Raw genomic sequence first — 16946 nt, 5'->3', positions numbered from 1 at the left:
GTGTGCCTCTGGGAGCAGTTCAGTCATGTTTTGGATGGTGCAGAGGCTCATGAGGGACATATATTCCAAAACAATAGCAGTACTGTGGCTCTAAAGGTGGTCTGTACCAAATGATACCCAAAGTGCTTAAGCAGCAATGCTATCCATGATCCTAATCTTTCATACTGCCCTGATCGACTTATTCCAGCTCCATGTCTTTTGTCCCTATGCTCCTCCCAGCTGGCAGAGCAATGCTTGCTGCATGCTCTTTCTGCTTCAGCAGCTGAGAGACAGATCATATATGCCATGGAGACATCCTAGCTAGTAGGTGGGAGAAAAGCACTACCTCTCCTCAGTGCTATTCTGTCAAGACTCAGGTTAATGAGCCTGCTCTGAGGCTGCAGGATCACATTCAGTTTCCTTCGACAGCTGAGTCTTCCATCTAAGGAGTTTCCATCTTGGCTGTTTGCACACTCTCCTCTATGTCTACACAACAATAATAAACCAGGTCAATGAACTAAATATAACCCAGCAAGAATTAAATTACACGTTGTAACTGAGGCAATCTGACAGCCCTTGGTACCATCCCATTCCTCCCCTCCTCCACACACATTGCTGTCTACTTTATACCAGCGCTGGTCTTCAGCAGGCCCTGACTCCAGTCAACCTGTCTCACCAGCAGAAAAATTACATGGGAAGGGAAAACCGTTTTGACGGGTGAGTTGCATTGACTCTGATAAGCTGTATGGCTGGCCCAGAGGAGGATGCAGGAAGCCAGAAGAAAGGAACGTTTGGGGGTCTCAGATGACATCTTGAGAAATTATTCCCTTTACCAACAACATCTCACTTTTGCTCCAGGACACGGTCTGACTCACTCAGCTACTTATTTTTTGTCTCATTTTTCCTCCCTTCTCCCCTCATTTTTTCTTTTCTGCTACCGTGATTTATTTTGTCTCATTTTTAGCTGCTGAACATTTGAGGCAAGGTTCATCATTATTGGGAGTTTACAGAGCCATAAGTAGAAAGAGGGACCGATCCTGCGCCAATTAGGGGAAAACTGCTGCACTCCGTAAGCCATAGGTCTTCAGATGTTTTAAAAACATTCCCCTGCAAAGACTCATAATGTCAGTAGATGGCGGTATATACATATTTCTAGGAATGCTTTTCGGCCGATGTTTACCCAACCAGGAACATTTCCTTTGTGTTTGAGTGTAATATCCCTGGAAACCTAGAAGCCACACAATTTAAGAAATATTTGGCTTTTATCAGGGAATCACTGCAGAGACCTAAAGGCTTTCCACTCCATGGCGTCATGTCATATAGTACTACCTGTACTTTATGACTAATCATGGAGTAATTCAGTGAAAGCAGCTGTTTGATGTATGCAAGTGCTGTAGTTCTGGTATTTCATTAGCTGATATATATTTTTAAAAGTGTGAGGAGCTATTCTTCATGCACTTTTCTCTTTTGAGAAGTCTCTCAACTTACCTTTCTAAACCTAATTACTCTTAGTTTCCTTCAAACAACCTCATGTATTGTTTATGTGGAGATCAAATACAACAACTTGCAGACAAACTGTGGTCATCAGGACCAGCTTTCCTTTATCTCAGTGCCAGATTGATTCCTTCTTTCGTTTTGTCTTTGAGATGAAAATATTTTACTCCCTTACATACTTCATTTAAATTTTTCTCTACAGCTGCTAACTGAAACTGTATTAAGGAACCATATCATTAAAGCTATATTGCAAGGCTTTTTTTGTGGCAGAGCAGATAATTACATTTAAAAAAGATGAATCAATATTTACCTTTTATTTCTGTGGAAAACTAGAGCTTTTAAATGTAATGTTTTCAGAAGATTAAGGCTGAAGGAGAAAAAGGCTTCAAAATCCTATTACAAAACCAGTGTAAAAAGCTCAGTTAGCAACAGAGGCTTTTTACCTGTTATGGAGATAGATCACATTACAGCAAAAAACGACTATCAAACTGATCATATTCCTTTAGGAACACAAAGAGGATGTGAGCAGGATTAAAAGAACAGAGAGGGAAAAAAAAAGTGTCATATTCTAGTAAAGAAAGTGAAATATAGCTTAGTACAGTGTGTGCCTAGTAACTTCTAGCCACTCTGAAGAATAATAATTTCCATCAGAAAAAAAGAATCTGTTTCTCAGTATGGAATAGACTTCTGTGAATTCCAAAGCGTAATGGGGCCATATGCAAATAATAAGGATGTGTGGGTTTCTATTCAGACTGCAGGGACCCTGAAAAGGCTCACTCTGCAGTTTTAAAAATCCTGGCCTCCTTGTGCCAGATGCTGACTATATGTATGCATATACATTGTAATGCAATTCAGCACACTTCTTCCCTAGGAAAGAATCTGATTTTTTCTTTTTTGCATTTTAAAAATTCATTTACATGGCATTATAGACACATTCTGTCTTTGTCTGCCATGAATGATTTAATGCCCATATACAGCTACACTGATGTAGAAAGTTGAACAATCTAAAGCCTCATTTTTCACCGGTGCCATGAACTAATGCCAAGAAGCTGTAAGGGGAAGAATACATTATCCAGTAAACAAAGGTAAAAATCAGTTATTCTGAGCTCTGAACCTTTTGAAGGTTTTTTTCTTCTTTGGATTGCATACTGTTATTAACCTAATCATTGTATTTCTATAATAGACTGCAGGCAATCATTGCTCTACAGAAATACTTCATTGGAAATGCGTGTACAAGGAGACTGCATCTCCCATAGCTCCTATAGGCTTGTCTAGGAAAGAGCCTATAAAGAAGCTCTGTCCTCCCCTGGCACACAGGGATGCATAGAAATGTTTATAAATAAAATCACAGACTGATCAGCATTTCGGCTGCCTACTCTGGATTTAAAGCCATTGAACTCATCTCTTTTCCTAAACTCCAGTCCCTTTTGCTTTATAAACCAGCTGAAACACGGAGCACTTCAGAAAATATTCTGAGAGAATCCTTTTTTATCACTCTTTCCAATTCTTAGTATGACTTTCTTTAAGAGAAAGCCAGAATTTCTGGCCTCACCTTTGCTCCAGACTAAGGGTTTTACTTGCACCAAGTACTGGCACAAAATTCTTTAAATTATTGTAACAGAAGTTACTATTATAACAGAAACAGAAAAACCTTTTTGTTGACATCACAGCTGAAACCAGGGAGTTTCTTTTCCCACATTACTTCTCAGGTTTTTAATTTTAGAGCTGCCTGGTTTAATGCCTGGGTTGTGGAGGGCAATAGGAATGCCTTGAGATATCAGCCTCACAGTAGAGTCTTAACTCTATCAGTCAGTAACTGCAATGGTAGGAGCATTATGGGAGACTTCTCCGAAGCAGTTTTGTTACACTTTTCACGTCAGATGTTGACGAGTCTGAGGTAAAAATACCAGAAGGCCATTTACAGTAGTGCTTTCACATCAGGGCTAGCACTGATGATTCTTGTCAGGGCTAGGGAATAGAATAGATTCAGAAAAAAAACCTCAGTATAAATAAGGCCTTGTTGATGAAATTGTGACCAAGAAGGATAAAAAGCAGATTTGCTAACACTGACCTCGTACACGTCATTCCTCAAAGCCCAGCTCTGCCCCAGCAGGGCAGCGCCAGGCAGGGCAGACAAAGCAGCTCTTGTCATCTCTTGTCACTGGTACAATAATGGGTATCGGGAAGGACTGCACAATGCTGCTTATTTTGCCAGAACAGACTGAATGACACTTTCTGCCTAATTCAGTAGATACCTATTGTTGGGGACTATTAGTCATTATTCTTTGTCTTTTGCTCCCTGCTATCTTATTTCCTTTTCTCCTAATACTTTTTTTTTTTTTTTTTTTGCTTTTCAATTGTTTTCCCCTCTTTTTCAGTATTTAGCATTTTTCCTTCCTAATCTCTCATTCCCCTTCTAATCTGTCTCTTCCTTTCTCTTTGTTAGACCACCCCATTCCATGCCCCGATTTCCTTTGGTCTTGCCTGAGGGTAACTGTCTGTTCTCTTCAGCTAATTCCAAAATGACACCTCTCCCCTCAATCCCAAACCTTCCAGTCCTCTCTGTAATCAGTCCCAGCTCATTCCATTTTTGTCTCTTCTTACTCTCAGTCTTACATTCAGTCTTCTATTCTCCTAATGCGCTTCTCACTGGTTTCTTGCTCACTTGAATTTCATTGTTGCCCTCCTTCATGTCTGGCAGGTAGCCATACTCTTCTGAGTTCTTCCCTGAAAACCTTGGATGTCTCCTAGCACGTCCTATGAATGCCAGTGGTATTAGAGCATCACTTGCAGCATGAAAGAATGTGATGACCACTAACCTGGTCTGCTTGTGGCAACATTCACAAGCTTGCCAACAATAACCAGGTGTCCTTTGTCTTCCTACATATATCAGGTGAGCCTTACCGGACCAGCATGCTAAAGACTTTCTGACCAAAGGGGTCTCATTCAAAATGAACAAAGATAAGCCATGAAAAAAAAAACCACACCACATTATTTCTGATGTATGTTTACCAGAGAAAAAGCTGAGTTTGATAGATGCCATCAACCAGCACTAAAACAACAATCAGCTGAGGCATTATTTAATGGCCAGGGGCAGCTCTTCAAATGTGATGACGTCTGACTCAAAACCAAAGCTGCCTCCCTTTCCAGGTGAATCTGTTGTGACACTCATTACAGCACAGCTGCATGGGAGCAGCCACCCTAAGACACATCCTATGTTTCATTCACAGTCTTAAATGCCTGCTTGCCCAGTCGTCCAGCCAAAAAAAAATAAAATATACTATATGCTACATTCAGATGTGTTCCTTTCTATATAGTATCTTCAGAGCCAGAGGCCCTAGGACTGACTGACTTGAGGGGCAGTAAAAAAATAAATAAATCTGGTCACGTAGACATTGGCTGGCCAAGCCTATCACCCTTTTGGTTCTCTTTGCCTGACTTAATAGCTATGGAGATGCAGATGCTTGTTAATTTTAAATTGTGTTGGGATAGCCAGTTGCAATAAGAGGCATGGGTTAAGATGCAGCCACACAGAGCACTCACTGTTAGGCTTCCCTGCAGTTTTACTTCCAGCTGTCTGCTTTTGAGTTAACATCTTCCGAGACAGCTTAACTTGACTGATGGTGCTCACTGCAAAACAGCCAGGATGTGCGCAGGGTGATCGTAATAGCTACAAGGAATAACTGATTCCCATAGCATGGCCGCCAGCACTTGAGCTGCAGCCCATGCTTCCAGACAGACCAGTTCTGGCTGGTTTATCACACCGTCTCTCTGGATCTGGAGATGCTGAACATGAAACAACCATAGAGCGCAGTTTGGATTAAGCCCATCAAAGGTCATGCTGCTGCTGGAGGGGAAGTCATGCCTCCTCCTGTGCCCCTACTCCCTCTGCTGTCCCAGCACTCCCTCAGTGCGGCCCCAGGGGCAATTTACCTGCTCTTCTTGCAGGATCAGTTTCCAGCTGGCTCACTTGAGCCAGCACGATAGGAACATAGGGAGAGTATGAAGGGTAGCACCCCACCTTTCAGCAGCAGTGCAGTTTTAGATTGGCTTAAACCTTTCATGAAACCTCTTGTGGCATTAATAATGGATTATTTCAACCTGCGCTTCAACAAAGATGAGCCCACAGGTACAATACAATAAAGCACCCTGCTGTGAAAACCCAGTGGGCACACCAGGAAAAATTCACATGGCCCCTGCTATGGTGTTTTAAAGTAGTAGGGTGGTTTTCACTGATGGACAGGACGTGTCATCGGGGAAACACACTGAGCCTGTCTCAGCACAAATTCAGCTGGGATAGCTTGCATCACAAGAGAGATCTGCACAAAGCATGCGTGGCTGCAGATAACAAAAGCACCTGTCCATCAGCCACTAGTCACCACAACTTTATGATATTGATCAGGCCACGCTATAATCTGGAATGAAGGCTAATGGAATAGCATTTGGATCTCCATTAGCACTTTATTGAGTTGCAATAGTCCCACAGTCAAGGCAAAGATAATATGATACTATGAGAGGTTATATCTTTGCAGGCAGAAATTAGAACCGTAAGTCTGCATTTGAGAGCGAACAAGCCTTGTGCTGCAATGTGGGGAACTGAAGCATTCAGTATTTGAGACACTGACCTGTACTGCATGTGGTCAGAAAGAGAGATACTGTAATGTTCATGAGCGGGTCCAGGATCAGCTCTTCAGAGAAGACCTGAGCACTGACAGGATCAGGTCTTCAGAGAAGAACCAAGCAGTGTTATGGATGCATTTTGTCCCAGCTGGTCAGTGTATGGTGGAAGGAAGAAAGGAAAGCACTGGTGCTTTGACTTTGTTTTTTCTTTTTCCACACTTGTGCCTTTTGACTCCATGGATTTTTGCATCTGAGTGGGTGGATCTGATGGTGAACAGGTGAACCAGTCTCACTGATAATTTTACATGTGGCCAAAGGGAATGCTGGGCCACATGGGTGGCTCTGCAGATGCGAACTGAGCAATGGGAACCAGCCTAGGAAATGCTTCCAGTCCTTCCATTGGAATCAAGCTCTCTCCTTCCCAAGGTACAAAAACAAATCCAGAACATTAGTTTGGGTGCGGGAAGGTCAGCTGTGTTATCCGAACTGCTGTGTTCAGATCCGTCCACAATTATCACAGCAACTGTGATATGTAGGGCCAAATCCTGCTGATACATGGAATAGCATGGGCACCAAAAATTCTTCTATCAATCAGGGCAGTGTTTGACTGCATGCAGAAGGCAGGGGGTTGAGTGTCCTGTTCATTGCTGCTGAGTTCCCAGGCCTTCCTATAAGCTCTCTGACCCTGTGGCAGACACTGTACAACTTCACAAAGCAATACATACCAGGACCGAAGCAGGGAGCTGTGCCTCAGGACTGGTGAGGCATCCTCATCCAGGCCAGGGAAAAAACAGGAATAAATTCAGACCCTCCTCTGGAGTGGGTTCCTTGCACTTTGTGCACTAGGGCTGTTAAAGGCAGCTTTGGCACTGAAAGTACAAGGACCTGCAGGTACAAAAGAAACACAGATCCTTAATAATATTTATTTTTGAGAATTATTTCAGGGAGATTACCCACCTGAGCAAGACAGTCAGGAATGCACCTCCTTCCACTCAGCTCTTCTGCTAGTGCAAATCAATGTTTTTCCATTAAAGTCAATGGAGCTTTGCTGATTATATGAAGTCAAGATCATTATGTACAATTTATTGGCTCTAGTCATTTGATAATACTCTACAATGGGAAATCTTTTACCTCCGCTTCTTTTATAAAGCACAAAGGACCCATACAGTTTCAGATCATTATATTTTGCTCTAGTCCCACCTTCTCAAAAAAATTCCTTTTGTTATTTCTCACTTGAGGGGGCAGCTATGACTAAGTGGCTGAACAAAACCTTCAGATTTACCAAACCTGCAATGCAGCTCATTTTCCACCCTTCACAGCAATGCTGTTCTTGGAATCACATTTTGAAATCTCCCCACCCAGAGAATCAGTGCTTTACAACAAAGGTAGGCACCAGTGTAAAGCCCAATTGCAAATGCACAAAATGAAAGTTTTAGGTTAAATTTTGCCTTTTACATCTCATAGAAAAAGCGTTTCTTTGCTGTATTTCTTATTTTACAGCTCCATATAATCACCCAACCGTAGCACTGAAGACTGAGGGGTTCCAGTAATACATCCTGGCAATGGATTCCCCCTCCAGTTGGGGCTGACCTTTCTTAGCTCTGGACTTCATGTAATCCCAGTCATACAGTCACAAAACCAGCTCTGAGCCACCAACAGCTAAGACTTTTGCTTAATAATGACTACTTTATCTTAGAATATACGTTAATTTGTGCTCCATAAAACACCCCAGTGTGGTGCGCTGGTACAAAACTGTACCAAGCAAGCACAACAGAACTGAGTTACACCAAATTGGTACCCGTGGGACAGGCTTATGGGAAAGGACAGCAAAAAGTGTCGTACTGGTGATTCATTAGGTGATGCTCTTCCCTCTGCAATGATTCTGAACCAATGCCCTAAGGTACATGTGGCTCTGACTTCCACATGAATCATAAAATGTTTTGGCTTCTTGAGATGTGATTGTGTGTGACATGCATAATCTTTGTGACAAGCTAAAGCAAATAACAAGAGCAAGTAAGGTTTAATCAGGTTCAGTAAGGCTCTTTGTTAAATCTACACACTTTCAGCTCAAGTCGCCTCCTAGCATTCTAGCAATTCTTCTAACCCCCTCCTCTTTGAGCCACCTGCAGTTCACATCTGGTTCTGAATTTAAAACACATCAGTGCTGAAATTTATTTTAAGGATGTGCAACATCACAGCTTAGTCTGAAGTGCTGCCAGCTATTGATTCATATCAGGCAACAAGGCTATGATGTAGGGCTCCACAGTAAGATAACAGCACACCCCATAGTTGAAAGTTGGCTAAATGACGCTTATAAAATTTGTGAATGCCTCCCACAATAAAGTTTATAGCTTTTGTTTTCATATTTCTCTTCTTTTGTACATTTCTGAGACACTTTTATAATTTTTAATAGAATATTAGAAAATCACTTCATTTGTTCTAGTACTTAGCATTTTTATTTTTAATGAAGTACCAAATACTTGGGGCTTAATTCATTAACAATAAAAGTCAGATAGCAATCTTTTAATATTAATTTTTAGATATATTCAAGAAACGCAATAAGTGAACTAGGCAGCTGCCAAAGCATGTACATCTGAGCTGAATAATGATCAGGATTTTATGACACATTTGGAAGGGAAATGTAATAAAAGATAAAGAGGGATATGGAAGTGGGATAAAAATACCCACTTATCATTGATAAATTATTCTAGACTTGTTCAATATATTTATTTGATAAAATGATTGCCTGTTCTTTACAGAGATAGACACTAGACTTAATCTTGCTAGACTCCTGAATGTATCTTGTACAACATTAATTAAGATGAAAATCAAGACTAATATATGAACTGTAAAGCATATAAGAAACTGACTGAAGAGGAGTCTTCTGTCAGGAGAAAGGGGAATTATTAATGGAGCTTCCTAGATTCACTCTGGGAACAATCTTATTTAATCTTCTCATTAATGACCTTGGCACAAAAAAATAGGAAGTCAATGAGCTAATGAAATTTGCTGCCAACTGGAAGGTGCTACTGATACAGAAGAGGACTGGAGTATCATGCAGGAAGACCTTCATGGCCTTCAGAACTGCAGTAACAGAAATAGGGTGGAATTTTGTAGTGAATCATGCAAAGTGATTATCTTAGGGGGCAAAAGAAATTTCTATAAGCATGAGGAAAGAGCAGAGGAGGAGAAAGAAGTAGATATATCAATCACATGATATATATCAGACTCTAATGGAAGAAGGCATAGGATTCTGTGATGCAGAGAAAGCAATGCATTAATATCTTCATAACATGTAGTGGTAAGGCCTGGTCAAACATGTTCAGGAAAGATAGATTCAAACTGGACCAGGTACAAAGAGGTGCTGCTAGGGCCATTAAGGGGATGAAGAAAGCTATCTTACCAAAAATATCTTGGTGTGAACAACTAAAAGAAGAGAATGTAACATCAGGGGATTAAAAAAAGGGAAAGGCAAGGCTATTCAAAATAAAGAACAATACAGGTAAAAATAAAAAGCTCAAGAATATATTCAGGCTGGAATTAAAATAAGGCTTCAAAACATCAAAGCAGGATTCTGGAACATCATCTCCATTGTAGTAGTAGAAAGAAAAAAAATAACTAATTTTAAGGTGAACTTGATAAACTTGTGGGGAAAAAAGGCAGGGGCAGGGGCTATATGGCTTAAAGGCTGGCAATAGCGAGTGGTTGGAATGAAAGCCCCATTGGCTGGCATCAGGTTGTCCATTCCCCGTCAGCTGGATTTGATAGAAAAATGATGTGCAAACTTTCACGTGCACAGCATGGAGTCCTGACCTGTAAGCATAATGCTAGTAAAATACTTGTCTTCGTCTACTGTACACCCAGAGCATTCCCCTGCTGCCATTAACATCACACCATACTGTTCTAATGATTCCAGACACTAATGAATATGTAATAAGCATTTCTAACTTTCACTGATTTTAATGGAGCTACCCCTGATTATGCCTGGACTACGTCAGTCCTGACAAAAAAACACCCAACTTCATATATACTTAGCACATGCATGCACCAGTTGAATTCCAAATACACATCAGGTGAGCTATTCTGCCAGTTACTCTTGTTTTCTAACTAGTCTGTAGTAAACTTGTAATTTACTTTTCCACTCAGAACACCGCTAGAAAAAAATCACCTGGAATGCTAACAGAAAGCTGAAGTTGAGCAAACAAAGTTTGTCTCACTAACTAAACGAACAAAGCAAAAAACTCTCCAGAAGTGCTGGCCCTTGGATATTCAAAGCTCTGTGACATGCTGTACATGGATCATGATTGCCTACACCCTTAGGAATACTATGGCATGGCAGGACTCCCAGTCTCTGAAAAGCTTGTAGTAAGGACTTCAGAATCTGAGGAATTCAGTTAATTCATATCACAGATCTTCATGGGGGAAGGGTGGCCAGAACACTTAAAAGGAGCGAAGAGAGGAAGCAAGAGCTAGAGTCAGGCATGCACATGTCTGATGTAGTGTAACTCCACGTTTCACCTGAAGTTAAACATTTAAATGCTGTTACATGTCTTGGGTGGCATTATGAGCAGCTGAGATTTGATGGACTAAATTTCACTGCTGCTGGATATACGTACAGGAATCAGAGTACTGAAGAATATGCAGTTTAAAGTACGTACATGACAAGAAGATGAGATGCAAGTGATCATCTGGCTTTCCAGATTTTTGCCTGAGATTTGCCAGCAGAGACACATATGACTATGGCACAATCATTCACTACCTACCAGAGACCCAAACATCCGATGCTTCTGATCCATGTTAAATACATTGTGAGTGTACATATCTGCTGTGTAATATACGGACAGAGAATGTCCAATTCTTCCTGGAAGAGCTGGACTTACTGTACAAGATGTAGGTAATACAATAGCCCGTCATCACCTGGAAATGCACAGAACACCACACAGGAGCACGGCGGCTGTCATGAACACAAAGTAAGTTTAGCTCCTCCACAGACACCCTGCATACCATATACTGATCTACCAAGACCGAGGCAACTCTCAGAAACATCTGAAACATTTCAGGCATCGTGCCTTCCTAAACAAGCAAAAAAAATAACCTTTCCCAAAATAAGTGAGAAGTGTAGATTCCTAAATTCACTGCCTGGTGAAGCAGGGTTAAGCACCAGCAGAAAAGAGGGGGAGCATTCAGCCCAGCTTCTGCAGGAATCCCCTTCTCATCCCACACGTGTCATTAAATTGTCTTCGCTATGTTGTCGAACAGCACCCTCAGATGGCCCTACTTCATATATCTCTTCATCACAGACTTTTTTTCTTTTCTTTGTAAGATCAGGAAAAGGAAGTAAATCCTCACTGCAATGCTGTCAGTTTCTAGTGCTTGAGACTACCGAGAAAAGCATGAGGAGGTGAATTAAGCATAACACAAGGTTTCAGAAAAGGAAGCAGATTAAAACTCTTAAAAGATATGATATTAATATAACTTTGGATCATACAGAAGGCTACTTCTTGCCTTTTTTTTTTATTTTCTGAACATGTAAAGTTGGTAATAAGGCCTGTAATCCTTGTGGCATTTTTGTATACATTTTATAATACAGAGATTTTCTTGATTTGACTATGAAGACTTAACTAATGAGCCATGCAATTACATTTCAGCTTTCTGTGTTTATACACAGTGTATTTCACACTATTTCTACAGCTTCAGTTTTCAATATACCATAAATTCATGCATCCATAGCATCTCCCCACACTGTAAGTACTTACCACTTTTGTGGAAGTTAACAGCTGAAACCAGATGCTTTAATGATTGCAAAAAAGGCCAGTTAGGCTTCTGCCACTGAGGAAAGCATAAAATAACCCAATATGGCAATTCCCATCTAAATGGTGAAGTCCAGATTTCACAGTAAAACTCCAGGAGCAGAACGGAACTGTTCAAACATCTCAAGAGATTATTTCAAACTCTTTGCCACTTTAGCGAACTGTAGCCAAGTTTACTCTTCGAACAATTTCTTTGTAAGTGTAAGGCCACATATTTTTGAAAAGAGAAACCAGTAAATGGATCAAAAAGGGGTTGGGGTTTTTTCTTGTTTGTTCTATGAATAAAGCACACTGCTAATAAGAGGGAACAGGACCAGAGGAGAGTCAGAGCTAGCAGGGAGCAAAAAGGATGGTGATGAGAGGAGGTGAAACTGAGGTAACTCAGATAAATGGGAAGATTGGAGGAAGTGGGTGAGCAATTTCTGCCTATAGGCCAAAAGGGGGGAAAATGCTTTAGAGGAGAAGGGACAGAGAAAGCAAATCAAGGGGAGGGGAAATGCTCAATTTTGTCATTTTCCTCTCTAAGGAAACAAAGACACAGCAGGACTCTTATACCTGTTCAAAAGGAACAAAATGTTACTGTCTAGGAAAATGACAAATTCTCAGCTGAGAATATTTTTTATTCCTTTTGCATACAGCATGACTTGTAACTTCACTGCCATTAAACATATTTAACGTCAGTGATAACAGATACTATGACACCACAATAACCTTTCTATGCACTCTTTCACACTATGCCCAACAGATGGAAAAGCAAGCCTGATAACATTATAGCAATTCCCCAAAACAGATTAAGTGAACTGGTTGCTTCTATAACCTTCACTTTCATTTTTGGCCCCTTAAAAGACACTGAAGAACTACATTTCCACTAGTTATGAATCATCTTTTAAAAAACATAACACACGTGAAAACATCCAAACATTCATCACAGGTATAAATATTCTATATTTATCTGGAGAGCTCCAAGTTTATAACAGTGGAAAATGATCTCAGACTAATATAATGAAGTAGCTAGAATATTAATCTCTCTCAAATGCTGGTGCAAGGTTGATGAGATGGTCTATGATTGTTTCAGGATTAAGCACTGCAACAATAATCTCATTCCCACTGAGTGCTCCTACATACTCTCAGCAAACCCATTCGTCCCTTTTCCTTAACTGTGATCCCATCCCCGTACAAAGAAATATCTCCATAAAACTGGGTCAAGCAAAGAGTTTACGCTATCCTACAGTAACTGTATATTTTATATACATAATATCTCCTTCCTTTGATAACAATTTAATCCAGTCCATATTAGACTGAAACACAATGCAGTATGGGGGAAGTGAGAACACCAAAACCAAGTAACTAACAAAAGAGAAAGAACAGAACTTCATGGGCAAATTACAGCATAAAAAACCTGTTAGCAGAGAAAAATATAAGCTTTAAAAAGTTGGGGTTTTTTTTCCCCAAATAAACCCTCTGGTCATTACAAGTTTTCATCTCATAGCTCAAAAACACTGCAAAATGGGACTTAAAAAATCCTATGTTCTTGTCCGTTAACCACTGATGTGATCCAAACACTATTTTAAGAAGAAACTGAGAGGATCTGTATTTGCAAACAATGTTAAGATGCTGGTGCAAAGAGAAATCACTCTTCCCATCTTCACACAGTTTGGTATTACAGCAGAAAGACTGCGTTATTAACACCATTTCTAAAAAAAAAAAAACGAAGAAGAGGTAAAAGCAGGAAGCTCCAGGTTCCTTAAATATCTAGACAATATTTAAAGCACAAACATGAAAATGTTATTCCATTTCTTGGATATTTGTTAGTAAACTTTTGGAAAAATCTTATCCTCACTATTCTCCAAAGAATGCAGCTGTTACATTAAAGTAAGATTCTGATTTACTCTCGGTGTTAAACGTATTTTTATGTATTATTATTACTTTGTGCACAGGATAAGCGCAGATATACACAGAGTCACGTGCTTCTTCAATCCAGCGTGCACAAAGCTATTACGGGAAATATCTCGACTTTGTATTTCACTATTAGAGCAACAGCAGTCCTACCTAGTGTTCCTGAAGATGTCTTGAGCTAACAGTCACTCTGACTTCCAAAGTAAGGTAGGACAGCAATGTACGATTCCGGAAAGAGAAATTCTAGAGTAGGCGTAGCCTCGTGATGTTACAGAGATGTTGCAGGGACAGAGCTAGAGTGCCAGATCCTCAGACTCTCACCACGGCTCTTTCCTGGAGTCTACCAAGACGTGCACAACTAAAGTTTGACAAGCTCGTGTTTTGTACCTGCTACAACAGCCACGATAGCTAGAAACAATTATGCCCACAGGTAATGTCGGTGCTGTATTTTGGCCTTATGCTGCACAGTGCTATGAGAAGCATTCTTTTCTCCCTTCTGGTAATCAGGAAAAAATAAAATTCATAGCTGAGATGGCTGACTATATTACCATAAGAAAATACTATAATTGCAGTCTGTCCATTCTATTAAGAATTAAAAAGGAGGTGAAATGCTTTTAGACATTGATACCACAGTAACATCAACTTATCCCAGGTTAGGAAATTTAACCAGCTGTGCAAGAAAGCAAAGCAAACTGCTCTGATGTGAATGCTCCAACACTTCTTCAACCCTGTCACAAAGATCAGGTGTTCAGTCAGGAGCGCACTGGAAGACCACTTGACTTTTAAGAGAGTTGTCATCCTCCTTGCAAAACTGAGACCAGGCTATAGAAATAAAACTGATTGAAATTATTACTGATGTTGACGATGATGACTTTTAAATGATGTTTATGACGTGCTGTGAGCATTATATTGGCAATGCTGAACTCCAGGCAGTTAAAATTGGAGTTGAAGTGACTGAATTAAAATAATGAGACCAAAGCAACTACCAGAATTATCGAAAGGTTATATATCTAACTATAGCTTGTCCTGAAAATACTTCCAACCATTGCACCTGTCAAAGTAAATCTGTAAAACTGGCTAGAACCAAAGCCAGGTGCTTTTGTCAGAAGAGGTAAAAAAATATTAAAAAAGAAAGTGGTTATCACTGTTACCCTGATCACTGTTTCACTCAGCCTTACCAGTGAACAAGGCGTTCGGCCAGCTTGTAAAGTCTATATCTGAGAAAAATTAAGACATTGTTTTCTGTTTCCACAAATTTTCTGAGTTGGGCTGTTGCACACAAACCTGAACGGGCTGACGTTCTCATCAGAATAACCCAACAGTCAGAGAGGGCACGCACGGCCAAACATGTTCAGTGGCCACGTAGGCTAATGCCATGCATTTGTTTCCTATGGGTGTTCTACAAGATGCCTTTCTACTTTAGTCACGCAGAATAAATATTGTTTAGGAATTCTGGTTACTTGGAAGGAGCGTTCTGGGAACTGATTTTGAAGTGTGGATGCAGAGAAATAATGCAGCACTACAAAGGGAAGTCACCAACGGAGAAGAATAAAAACCTTCAGGTGACAGGTTCTGCATCAGTATAGTCAACGAAGAGCTAAAATTATGCTACTGCTTCTTAAAAGAATTTATGCAGGCAACGAGTTCTATGGACCAGGAAGTATTTCATTTCTAAGTCACGCTTAAATAACAGGGATAAGACTCTAAAATATGAACATAAATTATATTTGTCACTTGCAGTCACCTAATTAAGAACTACACCCGTTCATCCTCACTCTGAGTGTAATGGCTTAATTACTGTATTTGGTGTAATCAAAAAAAATACACATTTTTAAAGGGTTGTTCAAATGGAGTTTAGGGGCATCACCTGTATGATATTGCTAACCAAGAGCCCCATTATAGCATAGCTTCATGTTTGTAGGAGTAAAACAAATTTCACCGATACAGAGCTGTTCGTTCACATTTCATTGCTTAAAAGCATTGAGACTGTGGAATCAGTATGCTCAGGCAGAGCAAAAGATAACATAAGCTCAGCTTTTACAGCTGCAAGCTCATGATGAAATTAAAAGGAAACAAATCCTCTGCTGTAACCCTTTCCCCCCGCCCCAGATGTACAGGTCTCGATGAAAAACTGCTCCTTCTAAACCTTCCTCTGCTTCCCTGCACCTTGTTTGCTACATGCACATTCAATTTTCTGTTGAAACAGCCAAAATGGAAGAAAAGCTTAGCTCTCCCATTAGCCTTAATAGAAGGTCACAGATGAAAGCAGTGCTGCCCCTAAGAGGAAGCAGACACAAATAAGGCTCTCTAAACTGGTTCTCAAAATCACATCTCTTTTTTCAACCCAATGTATACCCTGCAGCTGTGCTCACCAGAGAGTAACTGATGCTTTTAACTTTCTGCATAATAGAAAAGCTTTTGAGGAGCCTAATATTACAGCATTCAATTTTTCTAAATCAAACCCCTACAATCACAGAAAAGAGAGGGGGAAAAACAGATACTAAAAGGTACAAGTGGAGATTGCCTGTAAAGCTTTACAGAAGATGGCGGGCAGATGGTAGGGATTTGCAGTGACACAGCTGTTTTTAAAAATAAAGAGGTGGAAGAGGAGAGGCATGATTACAGCTACACACACATTCCTAAGCCTGTTCACACAAGAATAAAAATTAAGCTAGCAGCAGGAAATTGAAGTTTGTGTTTGGTTTTTTTTTATAATCCGAATTGACATTTAGAAACTTTTTGAAATAGTGGCACCTTCAAGCTTCTTTTCCAATCATTAGTTTTCTAAGTAACTATGAAGTAAAGCTGGCAACAGAAATATTAATCTGCAATGAGATATTAAAAAGACACTGTCAAAATTACTTTCAGTGCCTCCCAATAGCACACATTTTTGCTGTAAGCCTTACAACATAAAAAGACAATTATATCAAATCATCAAATAAACAACATAAATTACGTTACCTATTCGAATTTCCTATGAAAGGCTTTAATTTTTCACTTTAGTACTTTTTTTTGAGATGTTACTAGTAGATTGCACAACTAAGCAATGCAAGGAATAGTAAGATGTATGGGGGTTATTGTAGATTTAACAGCACAGGAGGTGAGGCAGGGAAATGCCTAAATTCAATAGGGTGTCAAGCACCAGGT

The sequence above is a fragment of the Accipiter gentilis genome, chromosome 22 (assembly GCF_929443795.1).
Source record: "Accipiter gentilis chromosome 22, bAccGen1.1, whole genome shotgun sequence".
Taxonomy (NCBI): domain Eukaryota; kingdom Metazoa; phylum Chordata; class Aves; order Accipitriformes; family Accipitridae; genus Astur; species Astur gentilis.
The sequence above is the reverse complement of the archived record's forward strand: the minus strand, read 5'-3'. Positions refer to the sequence as shown.